The sequence below is a fragment of the Thermobia domestica genome, chromosome 8, assembly GCF_964235325.1.
Source record: "Thermobia domestica chromosome 8, izTheDome1.hap1.1, whole genome shotgun sequence".
Classification (NCBI taxonomy): Eukaryota; Metazoa; Arthropoda; class Insecta; order Zygentoma; family Lepismatidae; genus Thermobia; species Thermobia domestica.
The window spans coordinates 230,686,644-230,700,605 of NC_137461.1; the positions used below are offsets into that span (position 1 = coordinate 230,686,644).

At 36.4% G+C, this 13,962-nt stretch overlaps 1 protein-coding gene across 2 annotated transcripts in view; it reads left to right on the forward strand.

Moving 5' to 3' along the window:
- The first annotated feature begins 364 nt into the window (after window positions 1-364).
- LOC145693479 (uncharacterized) overlaps window positions 365-13,962 on the forward strand; it is a 33,878-nt gene continuing 20,280 nt past the window's right edge. The window contains exon 1 of one of the 2 annotated variants that reach the window (XM_081769516.1): window positions 365-621. The gene's annotated coding sequence lies outside the window, so the exon portion shown is untranslated. Of the gene's footprint in view, window positions 622-656; window positions 1,015-13,962 lie in introns of those variants that run through there. The other variant, XM_081769517.1, reaches the window with a different exon arrangement.

Below are 13,962 nucleotides of genomic sequence, written 5' to 3' on the forward strand. Positions count from 1 at the left end.
CATCCGTAGTTCAGATCCACTTGAGACAAATTTTACAATTTTACCTTCTTTATTGTACATTTCTCTGTTTTCCTCTTATTTTTTTTTTTAGGCCTGTGCATCTGGAGACAGCACACATTAACGTCTAAACTTCCCTCCCCACTTTGACCTTTTCCTAATTTTGCTGAATCCTTTTCCTAATTGGGACCTTTACTTGGCTTTTGTGTCTCCCGTCCCATCATAGGGTCCAGAATTCTAGGAATACCTTGAACATTGACGATTGGGTATTGTTTATTGTTCAAAATTCTACCTTGGGGACCCAATAAAGAAAGTACTTGTAGTCTAAAGGTATTATTTCCGAGACAACATATATTCTAACCGTTAGTGCATTTGAGGAAGAAGAAGAAGAAGGATAGAGAACTTGATCACATTTTTAAGAATGAATTCAGCGTTTGCTCATATTTAATTAGAAACGTTGGTGCAAAAAGCTGCTGTAACTTTTAAGATGGTTATATATACACTACAACGATCTTCAAGCCAGTGCATAATGAGTACAAATTGATTCTTTCTCAAGATGAATCATATTTACTACCGTAGAAATCAGTGTTGTCCTTGCACTTTTGTCCAAATTCAAAATATGAAGTAAGTTCGTTTATTATTATGATTGTTTTTCAAAATCTACAGAAAAAGTCTCTTTCACATTCACAAAATCGCACAAATAATCTAACATTTGCTTTAACCTGTGAGTTTCGTATCTACGTAAAAATACTTCCTGTTACGTACGGATTCGCCATAAGGTAGCTAGTAATTACACTATAAAAGGAATTGAGGTGAAGTATCAGAAGTCAATGTGCAAGCTCATCATGCAAAACTATAGAAATGTCTGAGAGTTAACGGATTACATGATTGTAAAATTTACGACGTTAGTAATGTGTTACATTACTTTGGAAACAAAAAATACATGCCGTGATAACATCAGTGTGCACAATATTACCTATAACGTCTTTAGTAACATGCAAATACATAATTCAACACGTAAGTAATCTTATACCATATACAGTGTCGTGCGCTATTGTTTATGTGTATACCCTCCTTCCCTGACTCAGTTATATATATAAAACCCAAGTTATTTAGTGCCTTTTGTACAATAGTTTCTATCTTGTACGTACACCAGAGCCCATCTTAAGTGAATCTGTTCTGAAGAATGCAATTCAGCACCCCCAAAAATGATGTTAACTCTCTGATTGCAGCTCTGAAATAAAAATAATTACTGAAAAAAGAACGGGATCAGACGAAATGTTAGCATGAGTAAGAACTGAGTAAATGGTCATCAGTAGGGGCGTTATTTAGGGCGGCAAGGAGGGACAATTGTCCTTGTGAGTTTGAGATTTATAAAAATTATATCAATATAATAGTAGTAAATCAGCGGGAAATGCGAAATTTTACTTATATGAAGGGGTCTTGCCTTCACCATGCAAAATTTGAAATGACGCTCGTGATTTACAGTTGTGTTGATTAATAAGCAATTAAAACCGAAGTTAAAATCTGGAGTGTATGAGTTCGTGGATTGATGCGATATGAGGTGAACAGGCAGTGGAGCATTTTTTGACACTGTTTTAAACCCAGTATGTTGTTAGTTAAGGTGAAATGTCACTTCAGCTGTAATGGAGGCAGATACATAAATTTAAAGCGGAAACTTCTAGCAAGTGATTTGCATCTGAGATAGATGTAGTGAATTGAGGCAAAATGTTGAGAAACATCCCATATTAGGGGAGCATAAATAATTGTATTTTATTTATCAACAAGATAAAAAACGAGTAGAAAAATATGGCGTTATTACTGTATCGCCGGACCAATTTGAAAATCAAGGGAAAAGTACCGGAACGTACAGGATTCGGTTATATTTGGTTGGACTAAATTATGTTAAGTTATGAGCATAAAAACTACTGCAAGAAACACAAACATGCCTGTGCGAGATGGCCACTAAAATGCATAAGCGCTATCTAACCGATTGAGCTGAAGGCGAAGCTGGAGAACCCACATTTTAGCACGGTGTTGCGTCCAACGGACGCAGGCGCGTCACCGACGGTGTATATGCGCGTAGGCGAGGGTAGAGGAAACATGTGGGGCTATGCAATCATACAGATTTCAGTAGCACTTGTCATGGTTTCGTATTACTAAACCTTCACTTGTAAGCATAGAATACATCTTCTGTACACTGTACAGAATTACATTGTTGTCGAATTAGAGGTTTTCGAAGTGACTTGCAATTTCAAGAAAAAATTGTATACAACAGTTTCGTACAACAGTGTTCCTCGTTATCTTTGAATGGTTCTATGTAGCTCACACATGATGTGTCGCACCCTCGACATACACTCCCCATTTCCACACTGTCTTTCGTGCCACTATATCATAACAAGTGCAACTTTTTACGAAATAGTCCATTCGCCTCCACATACAGTGGGGCTTACAACATCAAAATAAATAATAATAATAAATGACTATTCCCCTTACCCGATTTTCAATCATTCTTCCCCACAAACTTAAACAAATTCTCCAATTGACCAGATAAATTTTCAAAAATTATTCCGGCGATGCAGCACTTAACCCAAGAATATATATATCAGGGTGTTCCACATTAAATGTATGATAAGGTAGAATTTGAAATGGAAATATTTTTTCTGTACCACATTATATTCAATAAGAAAGGCATGATAAAAGCAGTGCACTGTCAAGGCAGTGTGCAAACTAAGAGTGCAAGTGTCACAAAGCTTTTCGACACACAATCCGTTTGTTTTATGCCATATGAAGTGTTTTTCCATAATTCTCATTTATGGCTATACCTCCTGTCGATGACGCGCTCGCTCCCTACGGACTCACTCCACGCTGCCGTTCCGGTCCCCTGCTACGCTTCTGTTCTGAATCGGTTAGATAGCATTCCGGGCAACAGGATTAAAAACGAGTATAAAAATATGGCCATCTAACATGTGTCGCTTAAATATAAATCACATATATAATTAGTTCTGTATAATATACATAGTTGATAATATATGACATATATACTATCAAGTGAAGATTTCCAATCTTGCTTCGCACCTTCCCGGTCTCATCCGGGGGAAGAATTAAAGCATCCTAACGGTTTCCTTAAAAAAAGATACACGAGTAACAGAAAAAGTATAGAGATTAATCAATGACTTGGGAGGAATTTTTGTATTTGTGAAAATTAAACGAAAAAAGATTATTATATTTGGTATTAATTCTTTAATTACTTCCCTTAAATACTTTACAATTTTTCTACAATTTATATACAAAATTAATATTCTTGATCGTATTAAATTATATTCTTCAACCTACTATCTTTAAGACCGTCAGTTCATACAGCCGAGCGGCCAATATCCATTCCGATACAGGACTCATTCGATCCCCAACCGAAGCAAACCTAGTATTATCTTTGACGCCAGCTTACTCAACTATACGACTGTTTTAAAATGGGACCTGGCAGAAGACTCACTCTATCTTCTACAGGTTAAAAAGTGAAATTACTCTTCCAGCTTTAATTCACCTGTTCCTACTTAAAGCTTCTAACATAATAAAAAAAATCCGCAGCTATGCATCACTCAGATAGCTGCGTTTTAAAAAATCAAACCGAATGCCCCTCATTTAAGAGACAATCAAAAATGCATATCTAAATGCCTCCTCATTCAAGAGAATTAAAAATAAAATTCTAAATGCCTCCTCACTCCAAAGCAATAACTACAGAGTAAATGCCCCCGCAATCAAGAGACAACCACACCCGCAGCCGACATCATTCAGGCGACTGAGTACTAAAAGCAAAAAAGAAGAGCGCCGCCTCATTCTGAAAGCGGATCAAAAAACAAAATTTTACCTGGTTCGTCGTTTAACGACCGCCATCACCTATAAAAAAAAATAGCTAAAGTTTATCAAAGTTCCTTCCAGCCTCACTTATCCCGAAAGAATATTTATCATTACATTAAAATAAACAGTCTCTAACATTCCAGAGAGCTGCCCAAATAAAATTTAGCAAAATATTTTAAGAATACTAGTTCAAAAATAAAAGGTAGGCTCCCTTATAATAGGAATCTAACAAAATTCCGTACTTTATCCTATCTAAAAATATCCTAATTTCCTTAGTTTAAAAAAAGGATAAGGTACGTCTCAGAGCCGACTATTCAATCTGTAAGTCCGGTTGAGTGGTAAAAAACTTCATCCTTCCGTCCCTTCACTATTGGAGGCGCAGAAGGGTAAGGTTCTCTGGGAGATGTGTAGAAGTTAATGGTTGAGAAGAGAGTGCTTCCCACACAAACAGGGACCGTATTTATAAGCTCGGCCTCCCGACTCACCAAGCAGCCATATCTTCCAAGAAAAAATATTGTACCATTTTAGTCTTAAAAAATAATCTATGGCTACCTCTTCTAACTAAAGATAAAAAGCATCTAAAGCGCAAAATATTAAAAAAATAACTAACTCTATGGCCTATGGTTAGAGGTTCAATGCATCGTTCACAAAAGCTCTCCACTGACTTCTATCCTTAGCTAACTGCATTCTGTGTCTACTTTGTATTCCAATCTGCGACATCCATCTTAATATTGTCCTCCCATCTGCGCCTAGGTCTTCCTAATGGTCGTGTTTCGATTGGTCTTCCAGTGAAGACTTTGAAAGCGTTTCTACTTTCTTCCATTCTAGCTACATGACCCGACCACCTAAGCCTCCTAAACTTGACGACCCTAACAATGTTGGGTGAACCATATAAATTATGTAGTTCCTCGTTGTGAAGTTTCCGCCATTCCCGTTTCTCTTGGGTCCGATTATTGGTCTAAGGATATTGTTCTCCAATACTTCCAGTCTATGTTCTTCCCTCAGAGTAAGTGATCATGTTTCGCAGCCATACAGAACAACAGGCATGATTATCGTTTTATATATTTTAAGTTTCAAATTCCCCGATACAATTCGCGACGAGAAGAGATTTTGAACCGAATAGTGACACGAATTCCCTGCTTTTAGTCGACATTTAATTTCTCCGTGAATATGATTTTCGTCTGTTAATATTGATCCTAGATATTTGAAACTATCCACTTTATCAAAAATATTACTTTATATTTTAACGCGTACATAATTTGCTGTATTCCGGTCCCGGCGCACTTCCATGTATTTAGTTTTCTCTGCATTTCCTTCTAAACCCATGTTCCTACAAGCGTTTAATAAGATTCCTGCATTTCTTTTTATTGTTTTCCAATCATCCCCTATTAAATTTGCATCATCAGCATATGTCATAACCTGATGAAGAATACCGTTCCAACTGTAGGCCATCTTTGCTACCTTTGCCATCTTTGATTTTCCTTATAGCGTATTCCAGAACGAAATTAAAAAATAATGTTGACAACGCATCATCTTGCTTCAGGCCATTTTCGACGTGATAGCTCGTGGACAAAAATCTTCCTACCCGGTCTTTACTTTGGGACTCCTTTAAACATATCTTAATTAATCTAATTAGCTTTCTCGGTATTCCAAGTTCTGTAAGAGCGTTGTATAATGTTTCTCTCCTAACCGAGTTGTACGCCTTTCTAAAATCAAGAAATAGTTGATGTACCGGGATATTGTATTCGCTTTTATTATTTTATTTATTTACTTATTTATTTATTTATTTATTTATTTTTTTTTTTTTTTTGAGTATTTGGCAAATGGTAAATATTTGGTCGATAGTTGTTCGATTTCGTCTGAATCCGCACTGATAATCTCCAATAATTTCATCTGCGTATGTGGTCAGTCTTGCTATTAAAATATTTCATAGGATTTTATAGGATGTTGACAGAAGAGAAATGACTCGATAATTATTACAGTCAGTTTTGTCGCCTTTCTTGTGATTTGGAAGAATGATTGATTCCTTCCACTCATGTGGCAATTCTTCCCTGTTCCAGATAAGGAGAATGAGTTTGTGTATCTTGTTCCTCAATTTTTTGCCTCCAGCTAAAATTAACTCAGCCGGAATTTCATCTACACCCAAAGATTTGTGTTTCTTTTATTTCTTTATAGCGGATTCTACTTCTATTCGGTTAGGTTCTGGAATATACGGTTCTGCGGTGTATCTCCTTTTCTCCACGGTCACTAGTTTTTGGTTGCGTGTTAAACAAATCGTGAAAGAAATCTTTCCATCTATTTAAGATGCTATCCGTGTCAGTGAGAACTGTACCGTTAGATTTCTTTAATATATAAGCACGAGGCTGATAGCCTTTCTTAAATTCATTGATTCCCTTATACATGTGCCGGATGTTTTATTTTTACTATTATCTTCAAGTTCCTTAATTCTATCTTTCGGAAAATCGCGTTTCTTTGTTCTAAAAGCTTTGGAAGTTTCCCGCCTGATATCTGCGAAATTTTGTGTAGTTATTTTATTCGGGTTTTGTAGTCAGCGTAATTTTGCCTGTTTTCTCTTCTCTGCAAGTTTCATGCATTCCCGGTCGAACCGTGGTTTGTTCCTACGTATTTCCGCGTGTCCCAATTTTTCTTCTGCTGAAATTTTAATGCTATCTCTAATTTCAATCCAGGTATCTTGAATACTAGTGCACTCCGAATCTTCTAAAGCCAAGAATCTATTCGAAACTTCAATCTGGTATTTCTCTTTCACCTGGCTCTCTTCTAATTTCTTTAAATTGAATATCTCCGTTTTCGGACAATGAATATTACATTTATTCAACGATAAACTCTCTCGTATTATCGCTACTACCAGGTAGTGGTCAGTGTCACAATCAGCCCCTGTAAACGACCGGACATCAATTATGCTAGACTGCCTTCTTCTATCTACTAAAACGTGATCAATTTGATTATGTGTTTTTCCGTCTGGTAATGTCCAAGTGTATTTATGAACGTCGCGATGTGGGAATTTTCTACTCTTCACGATTAGGTTTTTTGATGTTGCAAAGTTCACGAGCCTAACACCGTTGTCATTACTTTCCTTATGCAGACTTTCGTTCCCTATAATCGGTTTAAAAATATCGTCTCGTCCTACCTTCGCATTGAAATCTCCTAATACAATTTTCATATGGTATCGCAGGAGTTGGTCAAATATCCGTTCCACTTCGTAAAAACTGTCTGTGATATCGTTATCCTTATCTTCTGTTGGGGCATGTACATTTAAAAGAATAATATCACACCACCGTCCCTTAAGAGTAATAAAAGAAGTCTGTCAGTAACAAATTCAACCCGTTTAATTGCTGGTAATATACGTTTATGAACGGAACAGAAAACCCTGTTCCTAACTGGTGATTTTTATTTCCTTCCCCGTAAAAGAACGTAAAAGTTCCGGAATTCACAGATCCGTTTCCTTCCCACCTAAGTTCCTGAACTCATACTATGTCCATCCTGTATTTCTCTAACTCATTCGTTACGGATTTTAACGCGCCTGCTCTATAAAGACTCCTAATATTCCATGTTCCAAATCTCATGTCCATTTTCTTTTGCTGAGGTCGTTCCAAGTTATCAGTCCTTGTCCGAGGCTTTTGTAAATATTTCTGAACAAGAGGGTGTTTTTTTTTTTTTTTTTTTTTTTTTTTAACAGGATGAGGTTGTTAGCTCTACCCAAATCCCGAAGCTGGAGGACCACTCCTAGTCGGCTCTCCGCGACTGCTTATTCAGTATATTCGCAGCTAACCTCTCTATATAGAGGCTCCAAAATAGCAAAATGTAAGTTTAAAAAATACTTAAATAACACTAAGAAGTCAGATTTTCATGTAATTTAATAAAACATATGTACTATTAATAATTATGTAAAAACAAAAAATTAATGTGTGGTTATGTAATCAGCACAAACGCAAATTGGTTTGTGTTTAATGAACTGTAGTTCTTTTGTCATACATCCATACACTGTATTTATTCTCAACCTTCGCGAAGTCAATACGTACCTATTAATGAAGGTGCTCCTTTTAAGAAACTCCTTGCAAGGCAGTAAGATTACATATGATGCTGGAAAAAGTTTACTTTTTGCGAATACAAGTACTCGCCCATTGAATGGGAAGCACGCAGGAAAGAATTATTTTCGTATGCATTTTTAACTTTTAATGGCCTAGATACAGGTCTTCAATTCGCCTCCAAACGACCGCAAAACAATGCATGCGGAGTCGATTGGGTCAACATGGAGATAATTCGTAATTACATGGCAAAAAACGGAACACTTTGGTGGGTATTTGGCAGAATATCTATTCAAACATGCAGTATTGAAGAATGATATTATTCACGGATTTTTATTAGCAATTTCGAAGCTATATCCTCCATCGCAGTGAGAGGGACTCATTGCTTTGGTAACATCTGAGTATTGCGTAGTTTGGAACATTTAACAGTTCGAGGGTACTTATTTTGCACTGTAATACTATATGCATACTAACGGATGTAGGAAAGAGCACAAAAAGGATTAAAATAAGAAATGTTTGTGATTAACAGTTAATAGGGAGGGACTGAAATGAAACAGAGATAATTGTAGGTTAGGTATAATAAACTAAGAACAGAGAAGTAGCAAATCAACGTTGAAAACAAGTTCATATAGGTCTTATCGTGGCTCGCTATATGCGGCAGTTTAGCCCAGAAATTATTGCTTAAGATGCAGAAAGTCGATACAATCAATTTAGGGATGGATCCCTACAATAACTCTGCAACAGAAAAAAAAATATATGTGCTCTAAATAATTGTGTAAACCATTGCTCATCTTTATTTCCTTAAAGTTTGACCAAATAGGTGCGTCCAGATTAACAATGTGTCTGCAAACTGATTTGATCCCGATACAATCTTATTTTATGAGGGCATGAATATGTAAAATTATGGAAAAATGTTATTCGATTGAAGAATAAATGATAACCGTTTTAGGGTAAACTTTACATGTTCCATCTACTAATTGCTAAATAGAGCTACGTTAAAAGGTTAGAGTATAGTAGGATAGGGTGGGGCGGATTAGTTCAGGGTTAGAGAAGTTTAAACCCATTTTGTTAAAATTAATCCAGAGTAATTTCTTGCTTGTGCCTAAAGGCATCAGCTGGAGCGGGTGCCTTTAAGTCAACACCAAATTTAACCTAGTAACCAGTTGTAGTAGGCGACCAAGATAAAAATATTTGACCAGATGATACGAAATAATACTTAGGGACAGCAGGCCAACCAACAAGCGAAAAATGAGAAAATTTATAGAAAGTTGAGCTATAATTAGTCTAACCGTCCGCGGAAGTAATGGTATCAAAATATATGTCAATCCGATCTGTCTAATGTAAAGTAAGATAGAAACTACGCTCTTTAACGCAACATAATTAAGTTAACTGCTAAGTGAAAACAGTGTACAAAGTGATAATCCAAATATCGGAAAGCTGTCACACGAGGTATGTGTTTAATCTTCTGAACATTCCCTTCACTCTCCAATTTCATCCGTATAAGCGTCCGTTATTGATGCACCTACCTCTACGGACACACTGCCACGCGAGTGCTGCGGATCTGATTTGGTTTAATAGTATTCGTGAATTTTAGTGCCCACCTAGGAGAAGTTGGTTTGTGCTTTAACGCGATTGATGTTTTATGAACTGTAGTTCTCATACCGTAGTCCATACACTGCTTTTATACTCAGTTCATCTAAAATTAATCTGTACGTGTTAATGGAATTCTTCCCTGAGAAAACAATTTGTATGGCATTGAAAGTGCATTTCGAGCCCAGGGAAGTGAATATTTCATGATAATAATTACGCATTCATAAAAACTGATAGCACGATGACTCCTTACGGATATAATTATGCTTCCAGGTGAATGCTAGAAACTCTGGTTGTGGAAGATTTTCTGTTCATCCTAAAGGTAATTTCATTGTTAAAATGAATGAAAACATACAGAAGTGAACCGTCTAATGTAGGTTTTTCCTTTAGTCATTTCATTGAATGAACTGATTCTTAAGAACAAGTTACTGGGAATAATTACGAAAATATCACCATAAATCAGTTCCTTAGTAATTGAATCAGTTGGAAATCATGGTTGCTTGGACTGTATTGTTTTATAACTATTTTAAGTGTCGCGTGTTATCAAATGCTCACAAATTTCGAACCATGTCACCATTTCTACTGTAAGACTTTTCTAAATTTATCAGATCTTGAACTATACGTTGTATAAAATAAGAAGAGAATAGCATTGCTTCGAGGACCAGCACATTTCCCAACTGCGGGAACAACACAGAGTAGTCAATAAGGAACGAAGCAAATTATAGATATACCAAAGCCACTGTAGGAAAACACTAAAACTAACTGTATGGCCTATGGAACCTGGAGGTGCAATGTCGCGTTCGCAAAGCTCCCCACTCTGTTCTTAGCCCGCTGGATCCAGTTTCTACTTTGTATTCCTACTTCTACGATGTCCATCTTAATATTGGTTTCCCATTGCTCTTGTGTGCCCGTAACGTTCGTTTTCCAATTGGATTTCCAGTTAGAATTATGAAAATGTTCCTACTTCTTCCATTCAGGCTACAGCATTTGCTTTTCCAGACTTGATGACTCTAACAGTGTTTGGTAAACGGAACAAATTATGCTCTTCCTCGTTGTGAAGTTTCTGCCATTTCCGTTGGATCCGAATATTCGTTTGAAGATTTCGTTCTGAAATACTTGCAGTCTGCGTTCTTCCGTCCAACTTAGCAACAATCTTTCGCAACTGTAAGACACAACAAACATGATTATAGCTTTTATTTATTTAAGCTTGAAATACCTGGACAGAATTCGCCAGGACAAAGGCTTTTGAACAGTGACACGAATTCCCTGTTTTCAGTCGACATTTATTTTCTTCGTGGGCATAATTTTGGTTCCTTAATATTGATCCTAAATATTTGAAAGTATTATTTGATGTTATGACATCCATAATTTATAGTATTACGGTCCCTACGCACATGGATGTATTTAGTTTTCTTAAGCGTTTAGGAAGACGTCTGCATTTCATTCTGTTATTTTCTTATCATCCCCTATGAGGTTTATAACATAAGCATTTGCCATAACCTGGTGAATATCGTTAAGGTCTAGAGCGTGGATACTGTCTTTAATTTTTCCTTTTGACATACTCGACAACAATGTAGAATAATAACAGTGACAACGCATCTCCGTATTTGAGGCCATTCTCAACGAGAAAGCTGATAGAGAGAAATATTCTTAGTTGGACTATACTTTGGGATTAATTTTAAACATATCCTAATGAATTATCTTTTTCTGTGTTTCAAATTCTGTAAAAATGTCGTACAATATTTGCCGGGTCGGATCTCTTTTTAAATTCATTAAAGAATTCATGTATTGTGGTATTGTATTCCCTTTTCTATCCAGGTAGTTGTCGCATGGTAAAAACTCATCGATAGTTGATAAATTTCGCTAAATGTATGCTGATAATCTCCAACAATAAAATCTTCGTATGGAGTCAATAGAATGTTTGAGTGGATTTTACAGAATCTTTACAAAAGAGAGATGCCAAGATAATTAATGCAGTCAGTTTTTTTCGCTTTTCTGGTGTACTAGAACAAAGATTCTTTCCACTCTTGCGGCAAGTCCTCGTTGTTCTCGGTAACGAGAATCACTTCGTGTATCCTTTCTTACAATTTTCCCTTTGAGTCAAAATTCATTCAAACGGAATTTCGATTTGAGTCTGATACTTAGATTTCTTTAATTTCTTTATAGCGATTTCTATTCCTATTCTGTTAAGCTCTGCAATATACGATTCTACTGTGTGCATTTCTCTTTCTTCGAACATTAGCTTTTGGCTGCGTGTTAAGCAGATGGTCATAGAAATGTTTTCATTTAACCAGGATTCCCTCTGTACCAGAAAGAGTTATTCAGTCGAATTTTTATGAGCGCGAGGCTGATAGCTTTTCTTGAATTCGTTGATACCTGATATATATGCTGAGTGATTTTGTTTTTACTATTATCTGCAAGCTTATTCATTTTAACTTTCAAAAGATCACGTTTTGTTGTCCTAAAACTTTCGAAGTTCTGTGCCCGATGTCAGCGACATTTTTTGTAGTTATATCGTTCGGATTTTGTAGCGAGTGCAGCCTTGGGAAACACAGGAATCGCAATAAGCGAAAAAAACAAATTCATTTTAGACTATAGAAAGTCAAGTCCTCAACCCCGCAAACAGCAATTAACAATGCACTAGGGACTGAAGTTAATGTTCATTGCGTACAGGTCATGAAATTCTATCCTGAAGTATCCTATCTATACAGTACATTAAAATCAAAGAAAAATAATTGGAAGAAAATGAAATAGTTACCTTAAAGTTTCAATTTGACAAGTAAAATTTGGCAGCATGGAAGCACTAAATGAATGAAATATCTAACCAACTAACTCTATGGCCTATGAAACCCGAAGGTACAACGCCGCGTTCACAAAAGCTCTCCACTGACTTCTACCCTTAGCCAATTGCATCCACTTTCTACTTTGTATTCCTATCTCTGCGAGATCCATCTTAATATTGTCCTCCCATTTGCGCCAAGATCTTCCTAATGGTCATTTTCCGATTGGTCTTCCAGTCAAGACTTTGAAAGCGTTTCTACTTTCTTTCATTCTAGTTACATCATCTGCCCACCTAAGCCTCCTAGACTTGACGACCCTAACAATGTTGTGTAAACCGTTCAAATTATGTAGTTCCTCGTTAATAAGTTTCCGCCATTCCCGTTCCTCTTGGGTCCGAATATTCGTCTAAAGATCTTGTTCTCAAACACTTTGTCTATGATCTTCCCTCAGAGTAAGCGACTGTGTTTCGCAACCATACAGAACAACAGGCATGATTATCGTTTTATATATTTTAAGTTTCAAATTTCTTGACAGAATTCGCGGCGACAAGAGATTTTGAAACGAATAGCAACACGAATTTCCTGCTTTTAGTCGACATTTAATTTCTTCGTGAATATGATTTTCGTCTGTTAATATTGATCCTAAATATTTGAAAGTCTCCACTTTATCAAAAGTATTATTTAATATTTTAAGCCATCCACAATTTGCCGTATTACGGTCCCGACGCACTTCCATGTATTTAGTTTTCTCTGCATTTACTTCTAAACCCATGTTCCTGCAAGCGTTTAATAAGATCTCTGTATTTCTTTCTATTGTTCTCCTCTCATCCCCTATTAAATTTACATCATCAGCATATGCCATAACCTGGTGAATACCGTTCAACTGTAGGCCCTGGTTGCTATCTTTCATTTTCCTTATAGCGTATTCCAGAACGAAGTTAAATAATAATGGCGACAACGCATCTCCTTGTTTCAGGCCATTTTCGACATGAAAGCTCGTGGACAAAAGTTTTCCTACCGGGACTTTACTTTGAGATTCATTTAAACATATCTTAATTAATCTAATTAGTTTTCTCGGTAATGTCGACTAAAACCAGGTAATTCGTGTTAATATTCAGTTCAAAATCTCTTGTCGTCGCGAATTCTATCGAGGAATCTGAAGCTTAAAATATACAAAACGATAATCATGCCTGTTGTTCTGTATGGCTGCGAAACATGGTCGCTTACGCTGAGGGAAGAACATAGACTGAAAGTATTTGAGAACAAGATACTGAGACGAATATTCGGACCCAAGAGAATTGGAATACAAAGTAGAAACTGGATGCAGTTAGCTAAGGATAAAAATCAGCTGAGAGCTTTTGTGAACGCGACATTGAACGTCCAGGTTCCATAGGCCATAGAGTTAGTTAGTTAGTTTTCTTGGTATTCCAAGTACGGTAAGAACGATGTATAATGTTTCTCTCCTAACCGAGTCGTACGCCTTTCTAAAATCAATAAATACTTGATGTACCGGGATATTGTATTCCCACTTTTTTTCGAGTATTTGGTGAATGGTAAATATTTGGTCGATAGTTGATAGATTTCGTCTAAATCCGCACTGATAATCTCCAATAATTTCATTTGCGTAGGAGGTCAATCTTGCTAATGTTATATTTGAAAGGATTTTATAGGATGTTGACAGAAGAGAAATG